The following is a 22,823-nucleotide window of genomic DNA, read 5'->3' on the forward strand; positions in this document are numbered from 1 at the left end:
TACTATTATTGTACTATATAAAGTACAGTACTATATAAAGTACTATATATCATATGTACTAGAGCTTCGAGTTCATCACATTTTAAATACTTTATAAATATATACTGTGCTTTTTTTTTACTTTTTATTTGAAAACTTTAGTTACAAGTTACTATTATAGATTATATTAATACATTTATTTTATACTTTAGCCTTAAAATAAATAGCCGATCTACAAGCCCTACGCATAGCATTGTGAACTAGTTCTTTCTTTCTTTCTTTTTTACATGAGCTCAGGCTCAGGGATCGAGCCTGTCTGCTCGATCAGGGGATAAATGGAACTTTGACCTTTAAACAGAGGTCAATATTTGTGTAAAATCATTAGTAGATCACATAGATAGGGTTAGGGTTAGGGTTAGGGTTAGGTTAGATGCCTCACTTGCCGCTGCAGTTCATTGTAGCGACGTTTCTCCCAATGAAGGCAGGAAGTCAAGCGGAAGTGCAGCTGGAGGCTTTTTTTTTTCTTCTTTTTTTTAACAAGTCTTTTTAACAGTCATGACAATACATTACAATACAAAACAAGACAAGTTATTAATACAACATCAGAGCCATGGGGGGGTTAGATTACTAACAGAAAAACATTAAAGAGTGAACACAAAGCAACAGTTCTCCGCAGCTTTCTTATTTAGAAGTGCTGAAGGCATTTGCTCATTTTGCTGAAGGCGTGGCTGCGTCGCTGCTGAAGGCGACTGCGTCGCTGCCCAAGTGACGTCACTCATGCGACTCCTCCATGTCTCTCGCTGTGACTACTGGCCAATCACAGCACGTCTTTTCTGGGACTTATGTTACGCACGTGGAAGCTTGAGGCAAGGAATCTCGGGAAAATTGTGCCTTCAATTGTGACATGCGCCTCAGAGCCGGAAAGGGGACCACCCTGGACCCACCACTGGTCCACCAGGGACCACTGGTTAAAAACAATGATTAGCTACTATCACAATATTCAACTGTTATTTTAACGTGTTTTTTAACATGTATGATGTTAACATTACATTAATATTCCTACATTGCATTACATGTATGGATATATTCTTGTCGGGAGGAAACCTCAACTCAATTCCCCCCCCCCCCCCCCCCACATAAATCCGTGCTATTGAACACCCTTTACGTCTGTGTGTTGTTTCGAAAATATTGAACCAATGGAAAGTAGTAAAAAGTGCTTTGGACAAAACCTCTTAACTCCATTGGACTCTCAAAATGTCTGCTAAAGCAGCTAACCCCACCCCCCTCTCAAACTCCACCATTGACAATAAATTGACAATATCTAGTAATTGACAATATCTAAAGTCACAACACCAACTTTGATGAGGCAGTATTGCATTGCCTAAGGTTTTATTAATTTCCTTAAAATGTAAATTTTTAATTTCCTGAAAAATGTTCATTTTGGAGTTATGAGGTTTCTTCCGGACAGCAACGATAGTATCCTATAGTAAGTATATATACTATATATTATATATAGTATATATACTATATATAGTAAGTATATAACTATATATTTTATAGCCTTGTAATTCAGTGTATTATTCGGAAGTATAACTTCAATAATAGTTTTACATTCATTTTATCAGTTACTGAATTTGTGTTTTATACAGAACTTCTTTCTTTCTTTCTTCTTCCCCCCCTTTTTAACTTACTGTATAGGCCTATATTTACTCTGTAGAATCTTAAACAAACAAATAAATAAATAAATAGTGCCTTTAAAAACATTGCTTTGGATTTGACTTGGACTCTTATGTCTATAAAACGCTGAAATGGTTTGCTGATAATTAGGCCTACAGAAGCTACCAAACCTTCAAAACTTTAATTTTGCCACAATTCCATGCTGTATTGATGTTGGTACCATTAGGAGAGATAACATGATGTTGGTACCATTAGGAGAGATAACATGGTGTTGGTACCATTAGGAGAGATAACATGATGTTGGTACCATTAGGAGAGATAACATGGTGTTGGTACCATTAGGAGAGATAACATGATGTTGGTACCATTAGGAGAGATAACATGGTGTTGGTACCATTCGGAGAGATAACATGATGTTGGTACCATTAGGAGAGATAACATTATGTTGGTACCATTAGGAGAGATAACATGATGTTGGTACCATTAGGAGAGATAACATGGTGTTGGTACCATTAGGAGAGATAACATGGTGTTGGTACCATTAGGAGAGATAACATGGTGTTGGTACCATTAGGAGAGATAACATGATGTTGGTACCATTAGGAGAGATAACATTATGTTGGTACCATTCGGAGAGATAACATGATGTTGGTACCATTAGGAGAGATAACATGATGTTGGTACCATTAGGAGAGATAACATGGTGTTGGTACCATTAGGAGAGATAACATGGTGTTGGTACCATTAGGAGAGATAACATGGTGTTGGTACCATTAGGAGAGATAACATGATGTTGGTACCATTAGGAGAGATAACATTATGTTGGTACCATTCGGAGAGATAACATGATGTTGGTACCATTAGGAGAGATAACATGGTGTTGGTACCATTAGGAGAGATAACATGGTGTTGGTACCATTAGGAGAGATAACATGGTGTTGGTACCATTAGGAGAGATAACATGATGTTGGTACCATTAGGAGAGATAACATTATGTTGGTACCATTCGGAGAGATAACATGATGTTGGTACCATTAGGAGAGATAACATGATGTTGGTACCATTAGGAGAGATAACATGATGTTGGTACCATTAGGAGAGATAACATGATGTTGGTACCATTAGGAGAGATAACATGGTGTTGGTACCATTAGGAGAGATAACATGATGTTGGTACCATTAGGAGAGATAACATGATGTCGGTACCATTAGGAGAGATAACATGGTGTCGGTACCATTAGGAGAGATAACATGGTGTCGGTACCATTAGGAGAGATAACATGGTGTCGGTACCATTAGGAGAGATAACATGGTGTTGGTACCATTAGGAGAGATAACATGATGTTGGTACCATTAGGAGAGATAACATGATGTTGGTACCATTAGGAGAGATAACATGATATTGGTACCATTAGGAGAGATAACATGGTGTTGGTACCATTAGGAGAGATAACATGGTGTTGGTACCATTAGGAGAGATAACATGATGTTGGTACCATTAGGAGAGATAACATGATGTTGGTACCATTAGTAGAGATAACATGATGTTGGTACCATTAGGAGAGACAACATGATGTTGGTACCATTAGGAGAGATAACATGATGTTGGTACCATTAGGAGAGATAACATGATGTTGGTACCATTAGGAGAGATAACATGGTGTTGGTACCAGTCCATTTGTAAGGGTTGATGATGTTCCGCGGTCACAAGTGCGGAAGTGCTGACTAGATGTAACTCCTAACCAAAAGGAGTGAAGTCTTGTCTAGAGGCTGCCGAATAGATGGGATTCCGGGTTTAGAGATGGAAACTTATCTTCTTGATGTAACTCTAAAGAAATCTTTAATCCATCAGAGAATATTTGCTGGCACGAGATGGGTAGAGGGGGATGGCCGAAGTACCCGGGGATGGGGGTATAATATCCTTGGGGGTATAATCTCCTTCATTTTGGGGTTCAACTTTGACCTGGGCGGGGGAATTCAACGTTGCCCCCAGCCGGAGGCGGGTTGTGGTCGGTAGGGGGAAATTCACTGGACCCCCACGGATGTGGGGGTCCATAGGGCTGATTAGTGTCAATATGGGGGTCCGTAGGGCTGATTAGAGTCAATGTGGGGGTCCGTAGGGCTGATTAGAGTCAATGTGGGGGTCCGTAGGGCTGATTAGAGTCAATGTGGGGGTCCGTAGGCCTGATTAGTGTCAATGTGGGGGTCCGTAGGGCTGATTAGAGTCAATGTGGGGGTCCGTAGGGCTGATTAGAGTCAATGTGGGGGTCCAGAGGGCTGATTAGAGTCAATGTGGGGGGGGGGGGTCCGTAGGGCTGATTAGTGTCAATGTGGGGGTCCGTAGGGCTGATTAGAGTCAATGTGGGGGTCCGTAGGGCTGATTAGAGTCAATGTGGGGGTCCGTAGGGCTGATTAGAGTCAATGTGGGGGTCCAGAGGGCTGATTAGTGTCAATGTGGGGGTCCGTAGGGCTGATTAGAGTCAATGTGGGGGTCCGTAGGGCTGATTAGAGTCAATGTGGGGGTCCGTAGGGCTGATTAGAGTCAATGTGGGGGTCCACAGGGCTGATTAGTGTCAATGTGGGGGTCCGTAGGGCTGATTAGAGTCAATGTGGGGGTCCGTAGGGCTGATTAGAGTCAATGTGGGGGTCCGTAGGGCTGATTAGTGTCAATGTGGGGGTCCGTAGGGCTGATTAGAGTCAATGTGGGGGTCCTTGACATGAAACAGTTTGGGGAACCAGTGCTCTAACTAACATAATGTCATGTAATGTAATGCATGGTGGTGTAATGTTCAAATGTACATATTTTTTGTTTTGATTGTATTGTGCTTTCTGCTTTGGCAATGTAAACGTATGTTTTACAACACAAGAGATGGTCACGGCCACACAGCAAACTCAAGGTACGGCCACGGTAGCCTGGTTAATAAACCAGACCGAATCAGCCGTTGGCAAAACAAAGTTGCCTACTACCGCGACAGTGTTGTGTGATATTAGTCTGGTTTATTAGCCAGGCTACGGCCACGGAGCCGACTTGGGGACCCAACGCAGCTCCTCCAAGGAAAACAAACAAATGAACGGAGCTGAACGTGAATCCCCCCCACCGCCCACCCCTTTTTTCCCCTCACTGTATATGTTTCTTTTCCCTTTTTACCTCCTTTATGATGAATTCCTGTTCTGTCCTTTGTCTATATAGAAGTGTCTATTTGTACGTCTCTAAATGTTTTTGATGATTTGAACATGGTGGACCCTATTGGAAACAAGTGTAATGCTTAATTGGGTCGTCCACTCACAGTTAACAGCCTTTGTATTGAGTTTGTGCTTGAAATGTACTGTAATTCTGCAAACTGTTAATACATTTTTCAATCAATCAATCAATCAATCAATTCTCATGCCAATAAAGCCCTTTGAATTGAATTGAATTGTAATGAGCACATGCACCCACAGGGCGTCGCTGTTGTACCGTAAACCTCGTCAGACAGACAGAAGCCCACAGTGGGATCTGTTTAAAGTGTTTGTTTCCGCCCGGGCCTCTTATACGCTCCACACCGGATGTTTTCATTCTGAGCATGCTGACCATAGACATATATACATAGACGCCCCTTCCGGCTCTGAGGCGTGTGTCAAAATTGAAGGCACTATTTTCCCGACATTCCTTGCGAAGAATAGCGGAAGCAAAGCGGAAGCTTGTCAAGCTTCCGCGTGCGTAACATAAGTCCCGGAAAAGACGCGCTGTGATTGGCCAGTAGTCACTTGAGTGACAGCGAGAGACATGGAGGAGTCACATGAGTGATTGGGCAGCGACGCAGTCGCCTTCAGCACTTCTAAATAATAAAGCTGCGGAGAACTGTTGCTTTGTGTTCACTCTTTAATGTTTTCTGTTAGTAATCTAATCCCCCTGGCTCTGATGTTGTATTGTTAATAACTTGTTGTTGTTTGTGTTTGTTTGTTTGTCTTGTTTTGTATTGTAATGTATACGGTCATGACTGTTATAAAGATTTGTTAAAAAAAAAAAAAAAAGCCTTCAGCACTGCACTTCCGCCTTCATTGGGATACACGTCGCTCCAATGAACTGCAGCGGCAAATGAGGCATCTATTTCTTAATATCTATGATGCTGACCTTATATATATACTCTATGATGCTGACCGCTAACAATAATATTATTGTGGTCATTTTGCTGCTCATAATAAATGATACAGTAGCAGGAACTATGTTACATATATTGAACCGAACCGTCTTGTCTGAACGAGCGGGTCCATTTGGTTCCATTGCCAAAGTTAAATTACGTTACGTGTCTGAGTGTCTACAGCCAGCAGCGAAACTAAAGGGACTTTTTATTTTATTTTTTACCAACCAACCAACCAACGCTGTTCTCAGTGTTCTGAGACTGGAAAGACTTAAGGTCAGTTTACACCTTTTTGATGAATTGAACAATGTGGACCCTCTTTAAGTTAACAGTCTTTGTATTGAGTTGTGCTTGAAATGTACTGCAATTCTGCAAACCGTTAATAAATACTTAATCAATCAAAAAAACAGTGAGAAATTCATTCTCTCACACACACACACACACACACACACACACACACACACAGAGTTCCATTAAGGTCAGTTTACACCTCATTCACAGAGAGAGAGAGAGAGAGAGAGATTCACACAGAGAGAGAGAGGGAGAGAGATTCACACACACACACACAGAGAGAGATTCACACAGAGAGAGAGAGGGAGAGAGATTCACACACACACAGAGAGAGATTCACAGAGAGATAGAGAGAGAGAGAGATTCACACAGAGAGAGAGAGGGAGAGAGATTCACACACACACACACACACAGAGAGAGAGATTCACAGAGAGAGAGAGAGAGAGAGAGAGATTCACAGAGAGATAGAGAGAGAGAGATTCACAGAGAGATAGAGAGAGAGAGAGATTCACACAGAGAGAGAGAGGGAGAGAGATTCACACACACACAGAGAGAGATTCACAGAGAGATAGACACAGAGAGAGATTCACACACACACAGAGAGAGATTCACACAGAGAGAGAGAGATTCACAGAGAGATAGAGAGAGAGATTCACACAGAGAGAGATTCACAGAGAGGGAGAGAGATTCACACACAGAGAGAGAGAGAGAGAGATTCACACACAGAGAGAGAGACCATTCCGTTCAGTTTACACCAAAATACTCCACTTTATCTCTGAATGAGTCACATGTTCAGTCAGTGACTGAATGAACAGTGAATTAATTATCTATCATCTCTGAGTGTGAAATGAATACAGTATGTTCTGTCAACAATGAGTAGTAGCCTATGAATGATTATACAGACTACTAGGATATCTATATCTATATATATATTATATATATGCGTTACCTCAGTCTGAGCAAGCAGGCAAGACCATTTTATTCATATACCACCTTTCATACACATTCAAACAAAGTACAATACAGCTCATTTAAAGCCCAGACTATATCAGGCTATCTATCAAGCCTAGTTGATAGACTAGCAGCAATTTGCAACTCTAGATTGTTTTATAATGGGATGAATCTAGAGTTGCAATACTCTCCATTGACATCCAATTTGCGTTTGCGATCTGCTTGTATTAAACAACGTTAAACTCACCAACATTGCAGCTCTAGGCCAAGCTTGAATTATCCTCTTTCAATCTGCTGAGCTTTTGTTTAATACAAATCCACCGTAGACATGTTGTTATGAGATACTTTCTGTCAAGACATTCTGTGCAGGTGATTCTTTTTCTAAGTGTTGCAGTTTGGAAGCACTCGTTTTTATTAACGGGTCGCGCTGCTGCCTCCTGCATTATGTGAATTCGAAACAGGTGGTACACAGGGTGACTTTGACGTGCGCTTCCAAACTCCTGCACAGAATTTCTTGACAGAAAGTATTATTGTACAAGTACACTGTCTTACTGTCCTGCTGTCTCTCCTCCTGCAGATAAACCAAGATGGGAGCGTAGTCAGCGTACAAATACATGCAGGAGTTGTGGCGCAATAAGCAGTCGGACGTGATGCGTTTTCTGCACCGAGTCTGTTGCTGGCAGTACCGCCAGCTGTCCAACCTCTACAGAGCCCCCCGACCCACCAGGCCCGACAAGGCCCGCAGGCTGGGCTACAAGGCCTAGCAGGGTGAGTGTTTACTGGGTCTGTAGGCTGGGATACAAGGCCTGCAGGGTGAGTGTTTACTGGGTCTGTAGGCTGGGATACAAGGCCTGCAGGGTGAGTGTTTACTGGGTCTGTAGGCTGGGATACAAGGCCTGCAGGGTGAGTCTTTACTGGGTCTGTAGGCTGGGATACAAGGCCTGCAGGGTGAGTGTTTACTGGGTCTGTAGGCTGGGATACAAGGCCTGCAGGGTGAGCGTTTACTGGGTCTGTAGGCTGGGCTACAAGGCCTAGCAGGAAATATTTAAGTAGTTCCGTTCATTTTGTGAGGGGCACAAACCGGAACTACTTAATATTGACCAAAACCAGAGTAGAACTCCCACCAAATCAATTAATACAGTTGCATCCACTATATTAATGGCAAGTATTTTATACAGCTTAAGTTAACAAAAATCTGAACTACTCCTTTAATATTCCGGGCGAGAGGCATGTTGAAGTCAGAAATGAAGACGGATCTGGTCAAAACCACGGAGAGTTCCCTAGATTACGCTGGTCAAAACCACGGAGAGTTCCCTAGATTACGCTGGTCAAAACCACGGAGAGTTCCCTAGATTACGCTGGTCAAAACCACGGAGAGTTCCCTAGATTACGCTGGTCAAAACCACGGAGAGTTCCCTAGATTACGCTGGTCAAAACCACGGAGAGTTCCCTAGATTACGCTGGTCAAAACCACGGAGAGTTCCCTAGATTACGCTGGTCAAAACCACGGAGAGTTCCCTAGATTACGCTGGTCAAAACCACGGAGAGTTCCCTAGATTACGCTGGTCAAAACCACGGAGAGTTCCCTAGATTACGCTGGTCAAAACCACGGAGAGTTCCCTAGATTACGCGCGGCGAGCCTTTCTTTCTGATCCGTAAACAGGGAAGTGAATGGCAGAGCGCATGCGCGAAAAGCAAGGAGTACATTGCAGAAGGCGAGGCCAACCCAATACAAAAATAAAAAAATCTGAATATATTTTCGTGTACACACGTCGTCGCAATCAGTGTGTTGGATGAATTATGACGTTCCCACACGTCGTACGGTCTGAAGGTGTTAATAGGCTATGTTTTTCTTGTACTTTTCTTGTCACCCCCAGATAAGAATAAAAAATTGAGGGGCGCTCTTATCATCATACATCTTATCATCATACATCTTATCATCATACATCTCTTATCATCATACATCCTCTCATGAACTGCATTCATGTGATTGGTTTAGCCGATCTGCTCGTCTACATGTGACGTAAAATTTCCCTTCATTGTCAACAGCATTTAATGTTTGTGTTGGCACAACTTTACGTCATAAAGCACCTTTTCAAAAAAATTGAATATTGTGTAAAAGTTTTAGATTTTTTCCCCCTGGGGTTTAAGAGGGGTTAGGGGAACACAGGTTAAGTAAGACCTGTCCCTGTGATATGAGAGGTCGGGATCATGGTCATGTGGTGTCTCAAGTTCAAATACAAGAGGAGTTTATCTCAAAAATGACTATAAGGCCTCATAAGAGGCTCTGGAATTGTCATAGAGACACTAAAATGTATCTGAGAAGTACAGCAGATATACAATTGTGAAATATAGAACCATACAACAGCGAAATCTATACAAAATGTATACAAAATTAAATACAAAATTAAATACATTATATTCAAAGATTTATGTGGATTAAATCCATGTCCTGACAGTAGACCTGAATGCCCCTCTAGTTATAATGGAGTAGGCCTACAGTAAGTAGGTCACCTGCAGGTGAAAAGGGGAAGGCGGCCGTCACAATTAGGGTTAAAAGATGGGTTTACAAAAAATGAATTAAAAAGTTAAGTATTAGGTACAAAAATATTTTAATTGTATTTTATTTTTACAAAAAGGATTTGAGGTCAAAATCTAAATTAAGGCCAAGAGGAGATGGTGTTTTTAAGGACTGAATCCAGAAAGCTTCGCGTTTTAGCAGAAGCTGATCAATCTGTCCTCTTTTTCTATGCCTTTATAGTGTGGAGAGGATACAGGGTGGTTGGCTTCCACAAAATGAGCGGCAACGGTGTATGTAATATTCTTACACCGAATAGTGCTGCGGTGCTCTGCTATGCATACATTTAATTCACAAGAAGTCATACCTACATACGCCACACGGGCATGTCAGTAGGTAAATGACAGCCCTAGTTGTGCAGGTGATAATGCCTCTGATGGGGATATTTTTTACCAGAATGCATTTATAGTTGCCGTTAGGAATAGGAGCCAATACATGTTGAGATTCTGACCTCGAGAGAAAACAATCAGAGGAGGTTTGGAAAAGGTGTTGTTAAATAGTGGATCCGATTGTAAAATATGCCAGTGTTCTTTTATAATATGACTGAAATTTTCAGACACTTTAGAGTAGGTGATGGAGAAGATGGTTGACTGAGATCCAGTATAAGTCATTTTACACTTGGTTGCATGCTGAAAATAGCAGCTGCGACGCGTTGTGAGCTTGTAGATCTGCTATTTTTAGCAAGTGTAAAAACAGTCAGTACGATGGCATCAAGGCCCACCAAAATAAAAACTAAAGACTAAATCAACTGTAGATTTTAGTCGACTAAAATCTTATGATATTTAGTCGACTAAAACTAGACCAACACTAAAACATTCCAGGTGACTAAAATTAAAATCAGAATTTTCTGCCAAAAACACTGCCTTACAGCCTGTATAATTGTGTGTACCTACTGCAGCAACACAGCTCTGGACAGACCGGTAATTCCTAAATAGGAATTATTAAATAGGGATTAGTTGCAAATGGTATAATTGCTTGGCTGCTTGCAAGACAATGACAATGACATTCATTTAGCATCACTGCCCACATTTTACTACAATGTGTGTGTGTATTCCTTCAACCTGACATTCCCATTAAACTAGGATATATGTTTAATTTCCACAGCCTACATCCCCTTACTTGGAAATGTAAACTACAGTATATTACAGTACACATAAAAGTAAAACGTCTAACTATGCTCTCATAATGTGCATTCATTAGAGCCATCTCCACCATTGTCCTCCCTTGATAATACACTTCTGCCCAGTGCCCACAGGCACAGATAATTCGTCTTATTATTATTATTATTGACAAACAGTTGCTTTATGTTAGCCTAGCTAGCTCTGACTGACCCTGGCTGAGATGTCTCGAGTTGCTGCCGCCCACGTCAGTAGTTTGTGTCGGTTTAATGTCAAATTATTACCATCTGAACATCGTATGAAAAATCTGAAGGCAGACGCGGTAATCTGTCTGTTGTCCCGACGGGCTGAAACAACCGTTTAAAACGTTTAGTTATTTGGCACACTGGGTTGAATTAACATGGCTCGTCCCCGATCAAATACAACTCCATGTAAACGGCGATGCACGTTCACGACCAGGATCGCCTGTCCACGTTGCATTCAACACAGAGCGCCGGCATAACAACCCGTTTTAAACGTTTTCTTCAGCGCATCCATTAATTTCTTCACGCCGTCGTAACAACAGACACACACAGGTTACTGCGGATACCGTTACATTTTCCATACCATGTTCTGAAGACAGACAGACACAGCTAAATGGTGGGGGGTGTCACAGACACAGCTAAATGGTGGGGGGTGTCACAGACACAGCTAAATGGTGGGGGGTGTCACAGACACAGCTAAATGGTGGGGGGTGTCACAGACACAGCTAAATGGTGGGGGGTGTCACAGACAGACAGACAGACACAGCTAAATGGTGGGGGGTGTCACAGACACAGCTAAATGGTGGGGGGTGTCACAGACAGACAGACAGACAGACAGACACAGCTAAATGGTGGGGGGTGTCACAGACACAGCTAAATGTTGGGGGGTGTCACAGACAGACAGACAGACAGACACAGCTAAATGTTGGGGGGTGTCACAGACAGACAGACAGACAGACACAGCTAAATGGTGGGGGGTGTCACAGACAGACAGACAGACACAAGGCGACACGAGAGCAGTCAAACCGATACATTAAGTTCACCCGCGAGGTGCTGTTGCTTTCCTACGGTACCGCAGGCGCATTAATTGCTTAATTCAGCCATTTCTCCATTAATCACGCCTGCTGTCAGCTGGTAATGTGTCACACTATCATTGGCCCGTTTGACTGTCAATGGTTCAGCCTCCAGGAAGAAACCCTAAATACAAAGTTAATACACCATTGCACATAAAACGACTCCAGGGTGTCTAATGAAGTACTGTCACCTCATAAACACATGCAAAACAAGAAAAATACAAAAATTGTGGCACTCCATCTTTAAGCCATTTCGGGCAGGAACCCCTTTTTGGTGTTTTAAGCATTCTGTTCTACTTTAGCTATTGAAAAATAGAAGATCTACAAGCTCATAGTGCGGCACCGAGTGCGGCGCTATGAGTTTGTGGATCTGCTTTTTTTGAAAAATCGTGAAAATGTGGCGCAAATCTTTGTTTGAATATATATTCTTTGAACTCTTTTAACTCAAATCTTTGCTTCTGGGGGGGGGGTCCCTGGAACAACATATTTTCACTCAGATGGGGGTCAGCGGCCAATTACATATATTTTTGGGAGTCCTTGACATGAAATTGTTTGAGAACGACTGACACAGAAACATAGGTTTTTCAGAATATTGTCTATTTAGAAAACATTTTTTTAGAATCTGCCTCAGGTCTAAATGGGTTAAGCCATGCATGTCTAAGTTCAAACGGCTTTTACAGTGAAACTGCGAAATGAGTCCATATCGTTATCCATGTATCGGTCGGTCACTAGCTTTCTGTTTCTGTTTCTCTATGGCAGTCACCGACATGTGGATGAAACGGAGACGCAGGACACCAACTCTGCTTCGGACACGGAGAGCAAATACCGCTCGTCTGAGAAACTGCAGCTGCCGTCTGTGTCCGTGAGCCGCCACCAACACCACTGAGGGGAGGAGCTTGTGTTTTCAGCCAGGTTGGCATTTAATGCTCCTCCCACCTCCGGTGAACTCTTACATTTAATGCTCCTCCCACCTCCGGTGAACTCTTACATTTAATGCTCCTCCCACCTCCGGTGAACTCTTACATTTCTGACGTTGAGGCACAAGAACACTTGGGTCACTTTTCTTTTTTTAATATAAAGAATATTTATTGGTTTTACACTTGGTTCACTTTGTGAGTGTGTGTTGGTGTTTCTCGCTTATCAAATCAAGGACAACAAGGGAAACAAGGGAATTGGCCGCCGACCCCCATCTGAAAATATGTTGTTCCAGGGACCCCCCAGAAGCAAAGTTAAAGTTAAAAACGTTCGCTCTGAAAGAATATTCAAAGATTAGCACCACATTTTCACAATTTAAAAAAAATAGCAGATCTACAAGCTCCTAGCGTGGCACTCCTAGGTGCCGTGCTATGAGCTTGTAGATCCCACTTGTTTGTGTTTAGACTTAATGTCATAAAATCGGTTTCCAGTCTGGATGTGGCACAGATCTGATTCAGATTTGTTTTTCTTTTCTCAAATACGTTTGAAGCGCAATTAATCTTTGTTAGAGGTTTGTGCTGTGTTAACAACCTCATGATGTTAACTCCAAGTTATCCTAATGGTACAGCATGGAATTGTGGACAAAGACAACAAAATATTATTTTGTTTTGGGTCTGAGAGGCTATGTGATATATTTGTTCCACAGTTCAACGTCTGCTTGAATAATAATTAGTCCCCTGTGATTAATTATTGGATCACACGGTTACTCACGCAGGCCTGCTTCCCAGGGGCCCGATTTTGCCAGGCGCTTTTGAGCAACCTGTCATCAACGTGTCATCATTTTTTGTCAACTAAATGTTGTCTTTTTCCAGTGTATCCCACAACACTCGTCAGCATTCGCTTCCGGCATTCCGTGTACAGATAAACTGGACACATCATTATGAATGTATTGGCTGTAAGTAACATTAACCACCATGTTAATAATAACCATCTTAGGCTTACATTGCTTAGTTGTCCCCCAGGGTTCTATACTTGGTCTGCTCCCTTTTTCCTTCTACACAAAAATAGCCAATCTACAAGTTCATAACGCTTGTAGTTTGTCTAATTTCACTGAATGTCTGCCCCAGAATAGGGACACTAGGGTTCATGTGGTTAAAGGGAATTGGCATAACAACTAAATTGGATCTACGGTAATTGGAAATAAAATAAATATGTTATATCGGTGTTCCCAGGACACCTTTTTGATGCCCAAACTATTTCCACAGATGCATTAGTATCTTAGTGTACTAAAACACAATTATTTTGCATTGCCACCAGGTCTGGAATTTCATAATATTAGGGCCATTCAAATAATGAATTTCAGGATGATAAATATTTAATATAGCCTAGTACAAGTAGCCTACAGTATACTGTAACTACTGTATCAGTAATTATGTAACCTGTATTCCACAAAATAGGCTATTGTATTGGCAAATTACTAATATTTTGGTCTCAATATTTCTCACATTCAGCTTTTCGCTTCACTGATTGAAGTTTGGGTCACATGAATCACATGAACATTCACAGATTCAAGGTTTTATTGTATTTTATTTATTTTCATTCAAGATGAATTGTGTTTGGACTTGCAGTAATGTCTATGACATCTAATTTTTAGAGGGACACAATACGAGAGCCATGGCTGTCGTATACGCCGTGAAATTCCTGCCCTGGTCCTGCCCGGGTCGTTTGTCACACTCCTCAGCTTTGTTTGGAAACTGAGCCCCCTGCAGGTGATTTTGACCCTAGATGAACTGTGTCTCCGCAGGACTTGAGAAACTACCAGTACAGTCTGCCAGCCGTGGAGGGTCTGAGGATACACATGGAGATGGGACACAGCTACATCGACATCCCCAAGAGTCGCTTCACTGAGGTATATAGACCCCCCCTGGTTATATAACCGTTCCATAACCAGCCATGGAGGGTCTGAGGATACACATGGAGATGGTATATAGACCCCCCCTGGTTATATAACCGTTCCATAACCAGCCGTGGAGGGTCTGAGGATACACATGGAGATGGTATATAGACCCCCCCTGGTTATATAACCGTTCCATAACCAGCCGTGGGGGGTCTGAGGATACACATGGAGATGGTATATAGACCCCCCCTGGTTATATAACCGTTCCATAACCAGCCGTGGAGGGTCTGAGGATACACATGGAGATGGTATATAGACCCCCCCTGGTTATATAACCGTTCCATAACCAGCCGTGGGGGGTCTGAGGATACACATGGAGATGGTATATAGACCCCCCCTGGTTATATAACCGTTCCATAACCAGCCGTGGAGGGTCTGAGGATACACATGGAGATGGTATATAGACCCCCCCATGGTTATATAACCGTTCCATAACCAGCCGTGGGGGGTCTGAGGATACACATGGAGATGGTATATAGACCCCCCCTGGTTATATAACCGTTCCATAACCAGCCGTGGAGGGTCTGAGGATACACATGGAGATGGTATATAGACCCCCCCTGGTTATATAACCGTTCCATAACCAGCCGTGGAGGGTCTGAGGATACACATGGAGATGGTATATAGACCCCCCCTGGTTATATAACCGTTCCATAGGTACATTTCTATTTTGTGTAAGATTTAATGGACAATAAAGTTTTCTTTATCTTTATATTATCTACGAGCTCACATGTCTCATTATACTGTAGATATGTGTCCCTGAGCCTGACCCTTCACTCCTAAAAGCATGTTGCAGTGGTAGAAGAGTATTTTACTTAAGTAAAAGTATCAGTACTGCAATGTAGAAATACTATGTTACAAGTAAAAGTCCGGAATTGAAAATTGACTTGAGTAAAAGTACATTAGTATTGGTATGGAAATGTACTTAAAGTACCAAAGGTAGAAGGTACTCATTATGCAGAATTTCCCATTTCACAAGTTTTCAATTGTATAAAATCATTTGAGAATGGGCTTCATTCACACGTACCAAACACCAATCAAGCAATGTTTGGTCGTTTTTTTGTTTTTTTGGGCCACCTCAAAAAGCAATCAGGCATCACACACGGACCGAACATTTGTTGTGTAGGTGTGAACTAGGCCTCACAACCCGATACGCCACTGGTAGCAGGTACATGCAGATATGTGATTTGAGACATTGTGTAATTTGTGTTTGTTTGTTTGTTTGTTTTGTTTGTGGTGCAGATGCAGAAGGTGATCAACTCATCCAATGAGCACGTCATCAGCGTGGGGGCCAGTTTGAGCTTGGAGGCGGACTCGCACCTGGTGTGCTTTCAGAATGAGGAGGGCAACTACCAGACCCAGGCCAACAGCATGCCTGGCAAGACACGCACAGGTGTGCAGACATTCATCCATTTACAACGTCAAGTCACTCCGTCAAATGTTTTGTTATGTCTACGTTCTTTATGGAAACGTTCCCAAAGTGGGGTCCGGGGACAGCTAGGGGTCCTTGAGAGAGTTCCAGGGGGTCCCCAGCTAAATGATAATTAGGAACTAAATTGACTCTTATGGGTCCGTAACTCAGAGAGTGTACAAATGGAACCATTTGTAAAAAATAAATCTTCTCTTATGGGGGTCCTAAGTCCTTGGCATATATTTTCAAATGGGGGGTCTGCAGGCTAATGAGTATCATTTTGGGGGTCCTTGACATGAAAAAGTTTGGGAGCCACTGCTTTATGGAAAGGTCAGAGAGCAGTGGTTCGCAATCTTTTCAGGCCGCAGATCCCCCAAAATAATCATATTTGAACTGAGGACCCCCCACCCTCACTTGTAGGAGTTTGATTCGGTTCCACAGCATTACTTTTGATGCAGTAATGGTCCTTTCTTTCTTTCTTTCTTTCTAGGTATTAAAAACGGTCTTAAAAATAGTCACTTCACTGTAGGGTTGTCCCGATCCCATCACGTGATCGGAAATCGGGCCTGATCACGTCATTTTCATATTATCGGAATCGGACCACGAGCCAAAAAAACAAAATCCTTATCCATATCATGATATTCGACTGGATATTGTCTGCAATTTTGGATATTGTACTACTGTGATTTGGCATAAGTGTTATATATTTAAGTGTTAAATATGGATCGGGAGTTATTAATTATGTGTCTTGATGTGTGATTTGTTCCAGTGACTGGAGCCAGTTTTGTGGTTTTCAACGGCGCTCTAAAAGCCTCTTCAGGGTTCATTGCCAAGTCCAGCATTGTTGAAGGTAAGGATCATATCAGTTTTCAAACAATTATGCTGACCTCCGACATGTTTCTTTGCATCTGTGTGTTTTCACTCAATGATGTATACGTATTTTTGATGTGCTTGTGTCATATTCAACTGAACATCACCACAAGCTGTACCTCATTATGCTCAACCCTGATTGGTTGATCCTGACCCAGTGGCGTGTTTACAGGAACAGATTTCTTTGTTTAAATCCTACAGGAGGGTCGCGTGTGACCCAAAACGTTGCTCTAAATTAAATAAATCAGCCTACGTGTACCTTGTAAGTGGCAGTGTGCGAGTTATCTTGTATTGTTGATGTTCACCATTACACTTACGCACCTGCTTCTTTAACGAAAATACATCGCTTGGATGCACATGGGACGTATCCTCAGTGATGTATCCCAAGGTCATCACCTGGGACGTATCATCAGTGATGTATCCCAAGGTCATCACCTGGGACGTATCCTCAGTGATGTATCCCAAGGTCATCACCTGGGACGTATCCTCAGTGATGTATCCCAAGGTCATCACCTGGGACGTATCCTCAGTGATGTATCCCAAGGTCATCACCTGGGACGTATCCGCAGTGATGTATCCCAAGGTCATCGGGGTTTCGGGTCTCGCGAACATCATACCCCTCACTTAGGTGGCCTTGGGTGATCAAGTCCCGACTTACGTCCCAGTAGCTACCCTCGATCAGACCCACTAGGGAAAGACCAGGACCACACAATCCGTTGGATCCACTCCGGAACTACTCTGCCGGGACTGGGAGGTACAATTCTGGCATGTGGAGGGACTAGGCTCTGTGGGTTGACTCCTGTCCAGGCCCCTCCTACGTCTCACCAGGTGAATGAATGTCTTGCGACTGGCCATGACCAACCTTGGGCCGTCTGGAAAACCTTGAACATTTTCTGGTGCATGTGTGTGCGGCGAACCACAAACAATGGACCACATCACAAGATGTATCTATGCTCCACAATGTACTGGAGATGACCTGGCCGAACCAAATGGACCACATCACAAGATGTATCTATGCTCCACAATGTACTGGAGATGACCTGGCCGAACCAAATGGACCACATCACAAGATGTATCTATGCTCCACAATGTACTGGAGATGACCTGGAGATGACCTGGAGATGACCTGGAGATGACCTGGCCGAACCAAATGCCGCTGCAACCACTGGAAAGACGTAATATAGAGGATGACACGAAGAAGAAATAGTTGAATATAATAATAAACTTTATTTGTATAGCACTCATTAAGAACAGAGTCACAATGTGCTTGTTATGGCCTTGTGGGTCATATTGTGTATATCCCTGTGTTGCTTCTGTCCCCTGCAGGTGCTGAGCATTGTTGTCCCTAATGTGTTGCTGTCCTGAGGAGGGCCTGGCTTGGAGCCTGATCAGCTCTCTGATTGGTCCTGTGGCAGCTCAGGCCTCGCTACCTGGACTATAAAGCTCACTCTGTGCCTGGACTTCGAGGGTGGGAACACTGCTGCGTGTGGTGTGGGAGCACTCCAGCGTGTGGCCTTCCCTCCAGCCGACTGCTTATGTGTTTCATGTCCGGTTTAGTTGTAGTTCCTTTTGTCTGTCTGTTAGGTTGTGTTTGGTCATCTGTTCCACTTCCTTCAGTCATGTAAGTGTTCATTCATTCTGGGCTCACAGAGCCACTCTGTCATTATCATGCACTATGCCACTTTGTAAGTTATTTGTGAACTGAGTATTAAAGCAGATACTCTTTTATGAGCCGTGTTGTTCTTTCATACATGTTACGGGCAGTAAAACCCCTAGACTTGAACAGTTCGTAACATTTTTTCTCAAAATAGTTTAGCTTGTACTGTGTTAAATTTGGTCTCTCTGGTTTGGTTGTTGCTAAAACTGAGCCATACTGCACCATGGTGACTTTTTTTGGTGATGTTTGGTTAAGCTGCATTCGTGAAAAAGAAAGTAACATAATTGGCATTAACATGATGTTTTTCTTTTTTTTCGGTCCTGTCTGTGATCGGCTGGAGTTGCAGTGGTAGGTATGTTGCTCGTATTTTTTGCACCTTAAGTTTGGTTAGTTTAGTGTAGGTGATTTGGACAAACTAAAAGCTGTTAGATTGCCAAATGTTTTAGAATCTCTGTGGCGGGGCTGCTGGGAGGCGATATAGACAAGGGTGGTGGTGGAGCTGTTAGTTCGAGGTGGCTTTCTGAATGTGGCATCTGAGAGACGGATGGTCAGTGCAACTGGTTGGATAGGGGGGGAGGATGAAGCGGAGGCTGAAGATTCTTCCCTGGGTGCCGCCAGAGGTGCTGACCTGCCGAAAAAGGCTGGGGGGGTTCTGGGGAACTAGGGATAACCCTTTGGGGGGTGAGTCCTGATAGGGCGCCGGCTGCGACGCCTGCTCCCCGGCCTGATGACACAGCCACGGGAGAGAAATGCTGGTCTGGAGCGCGGTGCTCCTGCTCTAAGCCCCACCACCCAGAGATTGCCTTGGTCCCGTTTGCTGCAGAGAAGGTGAGAGTGAAGTCTGCTTTTTCAGCGTTTGTGTCGAATGTGTTGCTGCCACGGGAAGATTGGCTTAACCCGTGAGGAGCTTGACATGCTAAATAATGGTGCAGAAAATCGAGTCATATAGCTGCTTTTGCCCTCCGTTCAGTTGTGCTGGAATCGCACTAATTTTGATATAATGCAGTGGTGCTGCGATGGCACCGTTCATAGTTCTGAAATCCATAACCTGATACGGACGAGGGTGGATATGGAATGTAGTGAAATGTTTATTTGGCCGTGTCGTGGTGTGTGCAAACTCCGGAGGCTGGCACCCACGGCAGCAGTCAAACCTTGTAGCGTTTCTTTTTTTTGTTTTCATTCAAGTTGTCCTATGTTGGACTCAGGTACATTTAATGGTTGTGCATTCAACCGTAGAGGTTAGTTAAACAGAGTGGGTTTTTCATACCTCGTTTTTGGTCCGTTGGTGGGTAATTCAAACTAGTTCTGAAAGTGTGACAGGTTATGTTATAACCTTACGTACCAAGTTGAATGTAGTTTGGGTATTTGTTTGTTAGTTGGCAAGGCATTTACCACAACTAAATGTGATGTCGATATATGGTGTTTTAAACTGTTCAGGTACTATACTTGCTTCTTGTCGCTGCTATTTTGCTTTTGACAGGCCGCGTGTTGTGTCTATTTTTGCCATGATGTTGTAGAGGCTTCAGAGGCTTCTTTAAATTATATTTGTAGCATTTTTCGATGAGCGTCCGCGCCGCTGTTTTTTTTAGAAATAGTCGGATTTTTGCGAGCAGAAACCAAATTCGTTTTTGCAAACCGGTGGTTTTACACTTTTTCGTGGATTCATAAATACTTGTGACGGGGTTTGGTGAGCCATTGCCCTGACGTAAAGTGGAATTCAGGCATGTGTTTTTATTGCCACGGTTTTTCGATAGCACTTGTCACTTTACACATTTGGGTGTAAAGGCTTGTGTTTTGTGTCGGCTAGTGCCTTGAACAGGTTGAACGTTTCAGTATGTATTGTGGAGAAAGCGTCTTTATTCCACTCTACAGAGTATTAGAGCACTTGTATTTGAGGGTTGTTAAACGCTGCCCTCGTGTGGGCGTTGTGAGTGTGGCAGACCTCCAAATTCAATGGCTTGCTCATTTAGGGGTCCTGAGTAGGACCAGGCGTACAAGTTAAGTGATTGTGGATCCAATCAAATTTAGTGATCATGTAAATCAGATTCATCCTTGGATATCCTTTTTTGTTATGCACTAAAAGGGTTGAGATTTTGAAGGGTGGTGATCTGAATGTATTGTGATTAATCTGTCATGTGGTTTTGCTTAAAACATATTGGTCTGTGTAGTGATTAAACTAGTTCTAACATGAGAAGGGTTACGTGGTAACCTGACGTACCAAATTGAATTGGTTTTCGCTAAGCTACGTTTTTGATTGCGGTCTCAGGAGAGACGTTAGGAGTGAGGGAAATGTCAGTGGAGATTTGGGAAGAGTCTCAGTAGAGAATGTAGTATGCAGATTGAATCTCAGAGGAGGTTTGGGAAGGGTTCTCAGAAGAGAATGTAGTAGGAAGAGTGAATCTCAGTGGACATGGGGAAGAGGTCTCAGTCGAGACATTAGGAGAAAGGGTCTTAGTGGGGGGGAGATACTGTAGGAAGGAGTATATTCAGCATGTTTTGGGTTTTTTTTTTGTGATGTGAAAGTGGAATAATCAAACCTTTTTTGTTAAGGGTAAAATGTTTGATCTTAGGGGGGAGGTGTTATGGCCTTGTGGGTCATATTGTGTATATCCCTGTGTTGCTTCTGTCCCCTGCAGGTGCTGAGCATTGTTGTCCCTAATGTGTTGCTGTCCTGAGGAGGGCCTGGCTTGGAGCCTGATCAGCTCTCTGATTGGTCCTGTGGCAGCTCAGGCCTCGCTACCTGGACTATAAAGCTCACTCTGTGCCTGGACTTCGAGGGTGGGAACACTGCTGCGTGTGGTGTGGGAGCACTCCAGCGTGTGGCCTTCCCTCCAGCCGACTGCTTATGTGTTTCATGTCCGGTTTAGTTGTAGTTCCTTTTGTCTGTCTGTTAGGTTGTGTTTGGTCATCTGTTCCACTTCCTTCAGTCATGTAAGTGTTCATTCATTCTGGGCTCACAGAGCCACTCTGTCATTATCATGCACTATGCCACTTTGTAAGTTATTTGTGAACTGAGTATTAAAGCAGATACTCTTTTATGAGCCGTGTTGTTCTTTCATACATGTTACGGGCAGTAAAACCCCTAGACTTGAACAGTTCGTAACAGTGCTTGACAGAAGACTCCACCACAAAAGTAATAAAGACAATGCATCACAATAACCAGAAATAATGACATTGCCGTAAGATCGACACCACCAAGCTGACGCTGAACACCAGCCGCCGGAGCCCCATTAATTATCAACCACCTCCTCTTCTACCATCTTCATTAAATGATCAGTTAAACATACCTTTTGTTCTTCAGTCTGGTTCAGAGAGCAGGGTTGAAGACGGCCTATCCACGCCCGAGGCCTGTGCAGAAGCAGAGGTGGTGCGCCCGCTGGTGTCTGGACCCTGGGACTTTGCGCTGCTGTGTGGCGTGGGACCCTCGGTGAGGAAGACCCCCAGCCTGCTGCCAGACAACGAGGACGAGCTGCCCCCGTTGCTCATCACCACCGGAGAGGAGGGTCCAGGAGGTAACACATGTGTCTGTTTCCTCTAAATAGCTGATCCATAAGCTCTACCTTTTTAGATCTGCTGTTTTTGGCATAGCAGATCCCAGGGGGTCCCTTGATCCCACTTTGAGAACCAGTGTGCCACGGTTACGCACCGCCATGAGGAGGAGTTACGCACCGCCATGAGGAGGTCTGTCCCCGTGCCACACACACTGTGATACATGGCTCACAGTGTGCCACACACACTGTGATACATGGCTCACAGTGTGCCACACACACTGTGATACATGGCTCACAGTGTCGTTTCTGTTTATATTGTTTAAATTGCTTATTCAAATAAAAGATTTCAATCAAACAGTGTGCCACACACACTGTGATACATGGCTCTAAAGTTGCACATAATCGCATGATTCACATCTCTTGAATCACAGGAAGTGTGACACTGGTGTTTGTGTGTGTTAAATGTGGTAAAACGAGTGAGCACAATGTGTGTTCACATAAAGTAGAGGGACAATATTCTATTTCTCTCCGGCGTTCACCAGTGTTTTATCATATAGCTCAGGAAATCCACAGCAACAAAAAACCTAGTGCTAAGGTGGTGCAGTGGCACATTTCTCTGCCCACCTCCACAGAGTCTGGGGGTTTGAATCCACTAGCTTTGTCAAGCGTCTACTATTCTATACGAACACAAGTGGCCCAAGTTGGGGATGG

This window comes from Electrona antarctica (assembly GCF_951216825.1).
Source record: "Electrona antarctica genome assembly, contig: scaffold_57, whole genome shotgun sequence".
NCBI classification, from domain to species: Eukaryota; Metazoa; Chordata; class Actinopteri; order Myctophiformes; family Myctophidae; genus Electrona; species Electrona antarctica.